Source organism: Lichenostomus cassidix, chromosome 3 (genome assembly GCF_008360975.1).
Source record: "Lichenostomus cassidix isolate B80296 chromosome 3, HeHo_3.0, whole genome shotgun sequence".
Classification (NCBI taxonomy): domain Eukaryota; kingdom Metazoa; phylum Chordata; class Aves; order Passeriformes; family Meliphagidae; genus Lichenostomus; species Lichenostomus cassidix.
Window position 1 is genome coordinate 20,751,657 of NC_139483.1, and position 11,435 is coordinate 20,763,091.

At 51.6% G+C, this 11,435-nt stretch overlaps 1 protein-coding gene and 1 long non-coding RNA gene across 6 annotated transcripts in view; one reads left to right on the forward strand and one right to left on the reverse strand.

Moving 5' to 3' along the window:
• The window catches only part of PROX1 (prospero homeobox 1), a 49,821-nt gene extending 42,976 nt beyond the window's left edge, over positions 1-6,845 (reverse strand). The window contains exons 1-2 of one of the 5 annotated variants that reach the window (XM_085054834.1): positions 6,503-6,845; positions 6,167-6,291 (exon numbers count right to left, since the gene is read on the reverse strand). The gene's annotated coding sequence lies outside the window, so the exon portion shown is untranslated. Of the gene's footprint in view, positions 1-4,918; positions 5,138-5,198; positions 5,363-6,166; positions 6,292-6,502 lie in introns of those variants that run through there. The other 4 variants (XM_085054838.1, XM_085054835.1, XM_085054837.1 and 1 more) reach the window with 4 other exon arrangements.
• Positions 6,846-7,012: 167 nt separating this feature from the next.
• Positions 7,013-10,971, forward strand: LOC146439236 (uncharacterized). The gene is made up of 3 exons (XR_014850709.1): positions 7,013-8,005; positions 9,389-9,736; positions 10,817-10,971. It is a non-coding gene; the product is annotated as an uncharacterized LOC146439236 (long non-coding RNA).
• Positions 10,972-11,435: the final 464 nt, after the last annotated feature.

An 11,435-nucleotide genomic window follows, 5' to 3' on the forward strand; every position in this document is an offset into this window, starting at 1 on the left:
GAACACAGCATAAAAAGATAACACACTTCCTTGCATTTTGTAAAAGGCTCTTGACATAATTTGTGACTTATTAACTAGTGATGCTAAACTCACATTGCACATAAAGCATTAGACACTGTTTCCTGTTTCTTAAAATTTAACACTGAGGAAAATTAAAATATTTTTCATGCAATGCTTATCTAATATTAAACTTTACATTTGCTTAACAGAGCACAGTCTTCACAATAACAGGGTATATTGCCAAAGGCAGCATGCAGACTTTTTGGAATTGCTCCCATCTCTTTCGGTTCACCTGTAAAAACATCTACGTGCTCCCTAGGACTGCATCTGTGGCTAGTTTTAAAGAATGACTATCCATGCAAATAGGCATAATTTCAGCATGAAATAATCTGTAAAATCAAGACAGCAGTCAATGCTTAGTTTGCAACCAGGATGGGGAAAAAAAAAAGGGTTTTAATACTTAGAAACATAATGTTTATTTTGCAGCCTTTGCCCATGTATTCTGGATGTACTAAAAGAATTTTCAGAGATTTGGTGTCAGAGAGTTATGCAAGGGACACGATGTTTGTTTACATTATTGGTTCCTTGCATACAGGAGAGCAAAGGATGATAAAAAAATATATTAAAACCAGAAAATGTCATTAATTCAGATGGGAAATTGTGAGCCTTACACTGTTATCAGGTCACTGTCTTCAGTGATCTTTCCTTGTCAAAAAGTACATTAAGCAAGTTAGTTTGGCTACCCCATGATAATAATAAAATAACAAGGATTTCTATTGCAGGGGCCCAATTCTGCCACCTGCACACCAGGGAGCATCCCACCCTGCAAGCAACTCCCCTGGATTCCAGGGATACCAAAATCCTGTTACGTGTGAGAGGTAGGGTCAGGCCCTGCTTGGCAGTGTGTATAAACTGTCTCCTGCTTTCTCTGAATCGATGCAAACGGAATTTTTCAGGGGGCAGAATCAGGCTCTTACAATTAGACCTTCGTCTAAAAAAAAAAAAAAAACCTGAGGATTTCAGAAGGGATATCTTTGTAAAGAACTGCCTATGCCCTCAGGGGTGGAAAGGGGTGACCACCACCACGGCTTTTATGAAGGTGACACTGGCACAGAATAAGCCAGGGCCAAGTTTCACCTTTCAGTCCAGTGGTGTTCCTTTGAAAGCGATCTAAACTAATTGAAAGATAACTGAAAGAGCTCCTCTTTCTTTCACCTAAGATATCCTGAAGGCATAAAGATAGCACTTGCCAATAGGAAAAGAAAACAAGCCACGAACAAAACCCACCAGCACCAAAAACCTTCACTCTTTTCCTTCCTTTTCTGCAGTCAAGCTATGCTTGACTGAGAGCCAGCAATACGTTCCCAGACTCACACCAAAAACCTCATGTCAGGTTACAAGTTTTGCACGTTTCCCAGAAAATTCGAGGTGCCTGGCCACTGTTTCCCTCTCTCTTGCCCAATCCCAACCAAGGACACACATGGGGAGGGCTTGCTGTACCCTTGAGTCAGCAGCTCAGGAAATAGGCTGTCCTGCGCCAGGTTGGAAGGTCATTGCCATGCATCCTTCCTCCCCAGTGTCCATTTCCCTCCCCAAGCCCCTGCACCAGCCGCTGCTCCACAGCCCCCTTCTGCCACCACAAACATGTGGCAGGAGGTTCTCCGGAGCCATGTCCCCTCCTTCTCTCGATGGAAGCTGAAAGCATCGGAGTTATCATACACTTAACCTGGGTATTAAGCAACATCTCCCATTTGCCCTGGTGTTATCCTGAGCCTACAGGCTGCCAGCTTTAAGGCTTACGTGCCTTTCGGCTTAAATATGAGAAATAGTTCTACTTTAGCCTGACAAAACAGAATGTGTATTGAAGGGCCAGTTAATATTTCAGTCTCAGAGGACCAAAACCAATTCGCACCTCAAGGGAAGTGGAATGGCACGTAGAGCGGGATGCAAAATCCCACCACAACAGGGAGAATTCAAGACTGATTAGATTAGAACAGAATAAATAAGGAACTCTTGGGGAGGGGGAGAAATAATTGGGAAGTGTGTGTCCTTTATACAGTTACCAGTACTTTGGCTGCACATTGTCTCAAAATTATATTCCATATATCTGAAGTATCTGCACAGCTCTCCAGAAAACAGAGCTGGCAAGATAGCTTAGATTGTCAAGATCTACGTAGAAATCTTCAGAAGCACCATTCCTTTCCGAATTACAGAGTTTTAAATTTGTGAAGGTTAAATTTGGTTTACCCATCGCTTTCAATACTTCTCGCACGCCAAGTGTAGTTTATGTTAAATTCGCCGGCCACATCTCAAGCCTCAACTCGCACAACGTGGCTTCCTCAGAAACCGAACGTTTTCCATGCCGATGGAATTAAAAATCATGCCAAGGGCCTCAGCACTTTCTATGTCCATCCATAAACACAGCAGTAGTATTTTATTTACAAATTTACTTTCAAATCTTTTGTTTAAGGAGATATGATTACAATGTAGCTATGAATAACCTCTTAACAGCACAGTAGCTATAGATATGGGTTTATTTCATATCCATTTGATATGCATTGACATTTAAAATGGAAACAGATTAATTTCCAGGTCTCCAAGAGTTACTGTTGCCAAACCTTTGGCTAGAATGGTCTTTCAAAATGAGTATGATGTCAGATATTTAACCACACTCACTTTGAATAAATCAATTTTTGTAATCAATTTTGTTAACTCATCTTGATCTAGAAAGACGCTGATCATTTTCTCCTAGATTAATTCATACACCCACAGGATGCAAATCGGGATGTAAATTCAAACTCGCCCTCATCAGCCCCCTTTGAAGAACCCTAGCCTAACCTGAACAGCCATTAAACACACAGCAACAAAGTGCTAAACTTGACAGATATGCCTGGATGAATTCAAGGAGATATCACTTTATAGAACAGAAATTGTTCCTATCTTTTCACAAGCCGACTACTTTTGTTGGTCCAGTGTCTGCCTGCTTCATGTCAGCCCATCATGGCAATACCACGCAAGAAATTTAACATGCTTCTGCTAATAGAAATATTTAGATCTTTCACTCTAATGCATTACACAGGGTATGGCTTTGCCAGAATCAGCCAGGAAACGCAGGATGAAAATTATTCCAGTCAACAGCATTTCATGCACAAAACCACAGCTAAAATTCGAAGAACAGATGACATCTGTTCACCATAGATCTGTTCAGTGGTAAAATCACATCAGCCACTAATGAGAAAGTGCTACTTTTTAGTACAGGTCTGACACAAGTTTGTTTGGGAGAAAGTAGTACCCTTTTTTACATTTCTAACACAAGTTTGCTTGGGAGAAAAGGCTATCCACCTCCTTTAGCCGAGATGTCTATCAAGGAATTTGAAACAAGGCAGAAAGGATGAACAACTATTTGTGCAGCAAAAACTACTTTATTAGGATTCTCCATAAGAAGAAGCAGAAGCAAAAATTAATGCCGGATTTACTTCAAAATTATGCTGCTTGCTCCTTAGTCTCAAAGAAAAAAGCAACCCTTGTTTTATGAACCTGGTGATATGCAGGGCCCAATAGAGCAAGGTATTCAGCAATTCCTATGAATGCCAAACATCCGCAATTCCCATCAACTACAGAGCTCAGTAACAGGAGGGATTCAGCATCTCATTAGCTCAGGCCTTTAAACTGGGGAGATGCAGGGCCCTCCATCACGTAGCTATGCTCAGCACTGCTTGAGGAAACAGATCTTTTGCATGAGAAAAAGAAATCAAGCTGCTCAAAGTAGAAAACTGAAAACATTTTCCTCCTCTCAAGCTAGTTTGGTCCTTGTTATTCACTGATCATGAAGAAAATAACTCACATGGCCTCTGTGTAGAGACAATACTGAAACATTCTCAAGAATCCTACTACGAATTCGGCCCAAGTTTTCCAAGATATTATTTTTTCCATGTGACACGATGTCATTAAATCGCAATTCTTAAATTACTTAATTTAGCAGTTAGGCTGCACTTTGAGTCAGAATAAATCACTATTTAGAGACTACATATTGCAGTATTTACAATTCTGCCCTGAATCAAACTAAAGTTTTCAATTTCAAAATGTGTCCATTCTTATGAATATCTCGATTTATCAAGCAATCATAAAAAAGATAAGTTGTATAAACTGAAAGGCCTCAGAGTTCAACTGGCAGGGAAATTAACTGTGTATACCGACAGTGCCATTCAGCAAACGTAGGATGCTTTACAGAATAATTTAATAGGGAGCTGTTTGTGAAAAGTATATACATTGTACTTTTTATCACAGTTCAACTCCTGCAATGTTAATACTCCGTCTACCGTTGAGTAATAATAAACATTTCCTAGTATGTGATATTGCTGCTAAAGGTAAGCCCTGGACAAAAAGCAGATAAATGCAAAATGAGCTGCAGTAGTCGTAAACTTTACGTGATTGATGGCAAGTCAGAGAAAAACTGCGAGAAGAAGATGGAAAGGATATGTGCCACATGCAAATCTATGGCTAAGGAAACAGCCTCCGTATAATTCATCCTGCCTATTGCCAAACCTCTACAGGCAATGGAAGTGACAAATAATCTAAGCTTTTACACCTCACGATGACACAAACGTGTTTCTGTGCCCTGTGCTTGAGAACACAGGAACTTCTGCCACCAAGCTATGGCCGTGGATGCGTTCCACGTGCTCCCCACCCGTCCCCAGACCCGGATGACGGGTTTGGGGTGACACTAGCCATGCAGCCAGAAACACCACGGGGTCTGCTGAGCGCTCAGGACTTGTGGAAAACGAGCGGCTTCCCAAAGCTCGTCCTGGCAACTTTTGCCCGACATTCAAGGGCACCTCTAGTCTGCAGCCGTGTCCCTTGCCAGCCCTGACTGAAATTCCCTACTTTGTCAAAGACGTTAAGGTAATATCCCGCGTACCTGCCCTTCCGCGGCCGGAGCACAAATACCCGGCCGCGACGCTGGCCCCTCGGGGAGCTCCATCCCGCCTCGGCCGCGCTTCCCGCGCCCCCCGCACGGCCCGCAGACACCGATCCCGAACCGCTTCCCGCTGCTGACCCCGCCGCCCCGGCTCTCCCGGCACAGGGAGGCGGCGGCGGCCAGGACCCCCCGCGTCCCGCTCAGCAGCCGCCCCGCCCGGCGCGCACCTGCCCCGTCGCCCCTGCGCGCAGCGCCGCGCACCTGCCCGCGCCCCGCGCACCTGCCCTGCCCCGCCAGACGCCGCGCAGCGACCGCGGGGGGGACGCGCAACTTTGTCCCTCTCCGCAAAGAGCCGCGGGGCCCGGGGCGGCCCCGCTCCGCCCCCGCGGAGCGGCCGGTGCCGGGGACCAGTGCACCGGGAGCCCGTCGGGCCGCCTGCTCCTGTCGGGCCCCGCGATCCCGGCGCCCCTCCGGCCCCCGCCGCGCCCCCCCAGCGCTGCCCTGCGCGCCCCCTCCGCGCAGGCCCCACGCCCCCCAACACCGCTCCCTCCTGCGCTTTAACTCCGTGCAAACACATAGCAAAGTGCGCCGGGTCACTCAGCCGCTAAACAGAAAATCGAAAAAGCCAAGAAGGATCTCCATCAACGGCTAAGAAAGAATTAAATCTCCCCCGGAGGAAAAAAAATCAACAAACAACAACCAAACAAACAGAAAGTACCAATAATCCTAATCTTTTCCCAGATCAAGGCTCTTATCCCGCGACTTGCATTTGATCTCTTCTCATGTGCTCGCTACCTACCACTCAAATCCCATTTTCTATACATTTCCACGATTCGCAGCTCGTCCCACGCTTGGAAATGAAAAAGTAATTGCAAGGGTAAGAAGAGTAAGAATAAAAAGTCCCTGTCCTTCCCGGCTTGGGTTAAAAAGGAGAAGTAGCGACATGCAAATGACAGGCAAATTGGAAGAGACAAAAAGCAAGGCAGCTATAATAAACAGGACAAAGAGGAGGCTCGGAGGAGCGGAGCAGGAGTTTAAAGCAGGGATGGGGAACTTCGGCGGGGACGGGGGGAGAAGGAAGCTGGGAACAACAAGAAGAAACCAAATACTCGCTGCGTTTTCCGTCCCCGCAAAACTGCCCTCCAACCCACGGAATAAAATAAAGAGCGGTGGGGTCCACAAAAGGTGGCAGCGAAAGAGCGAAGGGGAAGGGGGGGAGGATCACCTAACAACGAGCAGGTCACTTACTCTTCAGCCCTGGGCAGGCTACGGTGAGCGCTCCATCGGGCTCCTTACCGCTCACAAATCCTTACCGCTTTATCTACCGGGGAATTAAAACTACTCAGCTAATAAAGTCACTGCAATTTTGCCCCCTGGAAAAAGAAGCACAGGTTTGATAACGGTGATCAGTATTTTGATCGGGGATTTCATTACCCCCCCTCCCGCCGGACCATTTAGAGCAGCCCAAGCAAGTGCGAATTTAGGGGGGAAAAAATAAAAAATTATTAAAAAACCCGAAAGACCTGAAAAGGCCGAGAAAGCGGGGAGGAACGGAGGGGGCGCGGAGGGGGAGCGGGTACTTACTCCGTGCAAAGGCGACGAAACTGAGCCTCGCTTTTTTTTTTTTGCCGGTGGAAGGAGAGAAAGGGCGACACGCACACGCACATGCACACACACCACACGCGCCCCGCACACGCACACACGCACACGCGGACACGCGCGCGCAGCCGGCGAGCCCCGCCGCTGATGAATATGATAATCGGGCGAGGGAGGGCGAGTGCGGGCGGGAGTGCGGGCGGGCAGCGGCCGCGGGGCTGCGGGCGCCGAGCGGAGCGGAGCGGAGCGGCGGAGCGGGGGCGGCGGGAGCGGCGCGGGGCAGGGCTGGGCTGGGCTGGGCTGGCCGAGCCGAGCAGCGCTCCGCACCGCCACAAGATTTACTTTAAGACACAGCTGAAGGAAACAGGAAGACTAGACGTCACACTCGGAGTGACGTGGGCCCGGCTCGGCGCCCAATCGGGAGGCTCCTTGGGACGGACGGGGGGGACGGGGAGAACTTGGCAGGAGCGGGGAGAGAGGAGAGGGGAGCGCGGGGGGGTGAGGGTCGCCCCGCCCCGCCCCCGCGGGAAGGTGGCGGCGGCCGCGCACCTGCGGCGGGGACGGACGGACGGACGGACGCGGGGCGGGAGCGCCGGAGAAGCGGCCCGACGGGGCGCCCCCTCACCTCTGCCGCGCACCGGCGAGGGGCGGACAACAGCCGCCCCGCGTGGAGAGTGACAAACTTTAGGAGAATCACCCCCGCGTGGGCGGGGGCTGCTCTGCGGTGCCCCGTGCGGTAAAGTTTTCCACGCGAGGAGGCTTCCGCAGAACGGTGCCGGGGCCCCAGGGTGCGCCTCTTTCACGCGTAAAGCATCGGGCGGTGCAGCAAACGCGCGTTTGCGGGCGCTGCCGCCCCACGCGGGTCACAAACTTTAGGAGACACGGGCCCGTGGCCGCCCAGCCCGTGGCACGGCGTCCCTCGCCGCCGCGCAGTGGCAGCGGCTCCGCCGCGCGTCGCGGGGCTGTCACCAGGAGCCGCGCGGGCATTTTCCACGTGGGAGGCAGGAAATAAACACGAAATTGAGCATCAGGTTGCGGCGCGTGGAACAACCGGTGGTACTAAGACACGGGTCCTCGGTGCTGGCGGCCCCGGCCCCCTGCGCAGCACGACCCAAATTTAGGTACACTTAACCCTATCCCATCCCGCTCCCGGCCGGCTCCGGTGGAAAGCTTGGGGTAAAAAGAACTTGGGAGATAAAAAAACCCCACAAAAGTGGATCTCCGCAGGTCTGGGCTGCGATCCGGACCGAAACCTGTCGGGCGCGCTCTGTCCCGCCTGACCACAGCTTTGCGCGGCGCGGGGCAGGGAGCACCCGCACCCCTGCCCGGCTACCGCGGAGTGCTGCCTGGCCGCTGCCGGCGGGAAGGCGAAGCTGAATGAGGGGAAACAGCCTCAGGCTTGCGGGCAGCGGGGGAATATACCGGGGAGAGGGAATAACGTCCTGCGGAAGGCCGGGCTGCAGCGGAGCGCGGCAGGGCGCTCGGCGACAGGTAAGGACGGCGCTGCCTCTCCGGGCCTGTCCGCCCGCGCCCGCCCCTCGGGGCGGCGGGAGAGGGAGTCCCGAGCGGAGGGGAGAGCCCTGGTGGGGGCGAGGGCATGCAGGGCAGGAGCGCCAAAACTTGAGCCGCCACTCTGTGCCAGAGCGAGGGGCCGGGCCGCGCCTCGCCCCCTGCTCGCCCTGCTGCTGGTGCTGCTGCTGAGGCGGGCAGCAGCCGCGGTGCCGAGCTCCGCGCGTGGGTGCGGACAGCAGGCTGCGCTGAGAGGGCTGCCCTCCGTGCCAAAACTTTGGGAATCGGCTCGGGCGAGCATACCCGTCCCGGGGCCAGCCCTGCCCTGCCCGCGGGGGCGAAACGCATGTAACCCGCGCCGGCTTCTCTCTGCCCGCCGGCGGGGCCCGGCTGGCCGCCGCCTCGGGCCGGGGGCGGCTCGGAGCTGCCTCCACAGCGGGGAGAGGGGTCACTAACGCGGGTGCATGAGTAACGCGACAAGCCACCCGCAGCCCATCGCTAAGAAATCGCTCGGGACTCGCTGAAGCGGCTGCGGGAGCTGTCGCAGGGAAGCCGCTCCGAGTTAAAAAATTAGGTGTCCCTGCCCGGTGTCGGGATCGCGCGTAGATGCGGCCGGTAACAGCCGCCCCAGAGTCCGGTACCGGTGCGAGGCGAAGCCGTTCGTGGCCGCCGCGCCCGGCCCGTCGGGGCTCGCAAGGCGGCAGGCGGGTGGCGGCCCGGCCGCTCGAAGCTCAATGTCCCCGGCCCCGCGGTACGGAGAGAGAGAGCCGCTCCTCGCCGGGGACCCTCGCAAGCCCTGCTGTGCCGTGCAGCCTGCCGAGGCCCGGCCCGGGGCCGGCGCTGGCTAACCCCGCGCCGTGAGTGACCGCGAATCCCCGGTATAACGGCGCGCATCCCGGGACGCTGCCCTGCTGTCGCTTTGCTCCCGCAGCCCGAGCGCTGGGCGGCCCCGGATCGGTGTCCGGTGCCCGTGGCGCCCTTCAGGCCCGCGAAAACACCGGCACGGCTTTGCCGAGAATTCTTTTAAAGTGACACTTTTCGAAACAGGGGCACCGGGCACTCCGCCGCCGGGGAGTGACGGGGCCGGGGCGGCCCGACGGGAAGCGGTCGGGGCTGCGCTGCGAGAGGCGGCACGGCTGTCCCGAGCTAGATCCCCGTGTGTTCTTTCGGGGCTCGGCTGGCCCGGGTGACAGCTCAGCCTCCCGGTGTAGCTGTAAGTGCGGCAGGGGCTGCGAGACAAGGGTGCAGAAGTGTGTCTGGACACACGACGAGATAGGCTAAATTTGGCGGGGGAATGTCTCGCTAGGACTCTTTCCTTTTTTTTTTTTTCTTTCTTTTGTTTTGTTTGTTAGGTTTTTGTTTTAGACGACACCGAGCTACTCGTAGAGAAGAAGCCGAATCGTGCAAATGCAAATAAATAAATAAATAGCTGCCTCTGACACTGAGTTTGTCACCACCGGGGCTCATCTTAACTTCTACCACTGTTAATTTACCCAAAGGAGAAGCTGAGGCTCTGGGAGTGAAGCGATGTCCCCAAGGTCACATGGCAGAGCAGTGGCAGCCAGCCTGGCCCCAGGCTTGTGCACAGGCTTCCACCTATCCTCCGGCCCTGCTGCCTCCTTTCCGGAGCTGCTTGCAGGTTATCTTACTCCAGCCCTGTGTCTTGCACCGTTTCCAAGTCTAAACACACCGGTCCTGTGATCTGCCGCACCAGTAAGCACAACCGGGATGAAATGCACACTTCCCACTCCCCCGCCATCTCGGGCACTGGGTGCTCCAGACCCTCTTAATCCTGGAGGATGGGCGGCCAGCCTCTTAAGGAATGCAAGCTGATGATTCAAAGCTCGGCATTAAAAGTAATCCCCCACCCACAACCCAAATTTTAGAGTTGGAGGAAAAGCTTTTTTCCCCTCAAGAATTTAATCCCTCAGGAGGGGTTCACGCCAGCAGCTCATGCTCAGGTTGTGTAGCAAGCAAAGCCATCCCTGGTGCCTTCCTTGGGGCCTGGTGGCTTGGGCAGTGGCAGGGAAGCCTCTGGCTGGCATGTGTAGTTGTGTGGCTGTTTCTGCATCTCACTGCCCCCAGTCCAGATGGACTGCAACTGTGGTCCCCACTAGTGACCTGTCATAGATTCCAGTCTGTCTGTGAGCTCCTGTAGAAGTCCTGGGTCTTTTTCCTAGTAATCCATAGACTAAAAGATAGCCACTAGTCATCTTCTTGCCCATTTCTAGATTATAAGGTAGTTACACTGTTTATTTTATAAATTATGGGTGTTTCAGATCCAAACAAAAAGTAATAATTATTCACAAAGTTTGGATGCAAAGCCCGGGTGTACTCAGATTTGTGGGTTCCCTTCTGCTCTGCCTAATGCTTGCTGCGTGTCACAAACTTCAGGTCAAAATACTACTTTGTCCTCCAGATATGGGGTTTGTCAGTTCTGTGTTTAAAAAAAAAAAATCTTCCGAATTTTGGTGCCTCTGAAGAGCAAAGTTTTGCTGCAAGCTGACAGTTTTCCATGCTTGCATTCCCTTTTTTTTTTCTTTAAGAGGAAAAAAAATCCAGATGCAAGAAACTTAGGAAAACTTTTGCAGTGTGCCCATGACCATGGGTGATTCCTCTGCCTCTTTGGAGTCTGACAACAAAATTGGAAGTGACAGGGGTATATTGTTGAAACTGCCTTTTCTTTGATCATTTTCCTTGCTGTGTCTGTTCCAACTAAATGAGAGAACAAGGCTACAAATACATATCAGGTTTTCTATTTTATTTTCTTTTTTCTTGTCTCTTTTTTTTCAGGGGTGGGAAAAGTCCAAGTATTCTTGTGCATAAAAAGAACACTCCGCAACCACAAAGGCCTGATTCTGCTCTTCTGCTGATATGAAGTAACTATATTGATATGAATAACTATACTGATATCAATAAAGCATCATCAGTCTCTGTCAGAAAGAGAACCGTGTGCCTGATGTGTGTAATTGCTGAATTTAGAGCCTTTCCTTGCTTTCCTTTGCCTGGCTCCTCCTTGCAAAAGGGAAACCTTTGGAGGAAAATGCCTTTAACCTGGGGAATGAATGCAACATAGGTGATTCAGCAGTGTGAAATTTAATTCAAGAACCTGGTATTGAAGGAAATCGAATTGTTAAAAAATAAAATAATTAAAAAAAAACCAGAAAGCGTCACAACCTCCAGAGAGGAGAAAGTGAACTAAACTAATCCTATTAAACATGGTAGCATGTTTCTGTGCAGCTCGCTGAGAGATTAAGCACAGGAAAAGGGATAAGTGCTGCTTCAGTTTCACTAAACTAATGTGACAACTTGTCATTGGAAATCTTTACAGCTTGTTAGCAGATGACTAGCTGATTCAGATATGTTTTCTACCATTTCCTTTGTGTCTGGGGGTGATGTTTTTTTCTTTCCT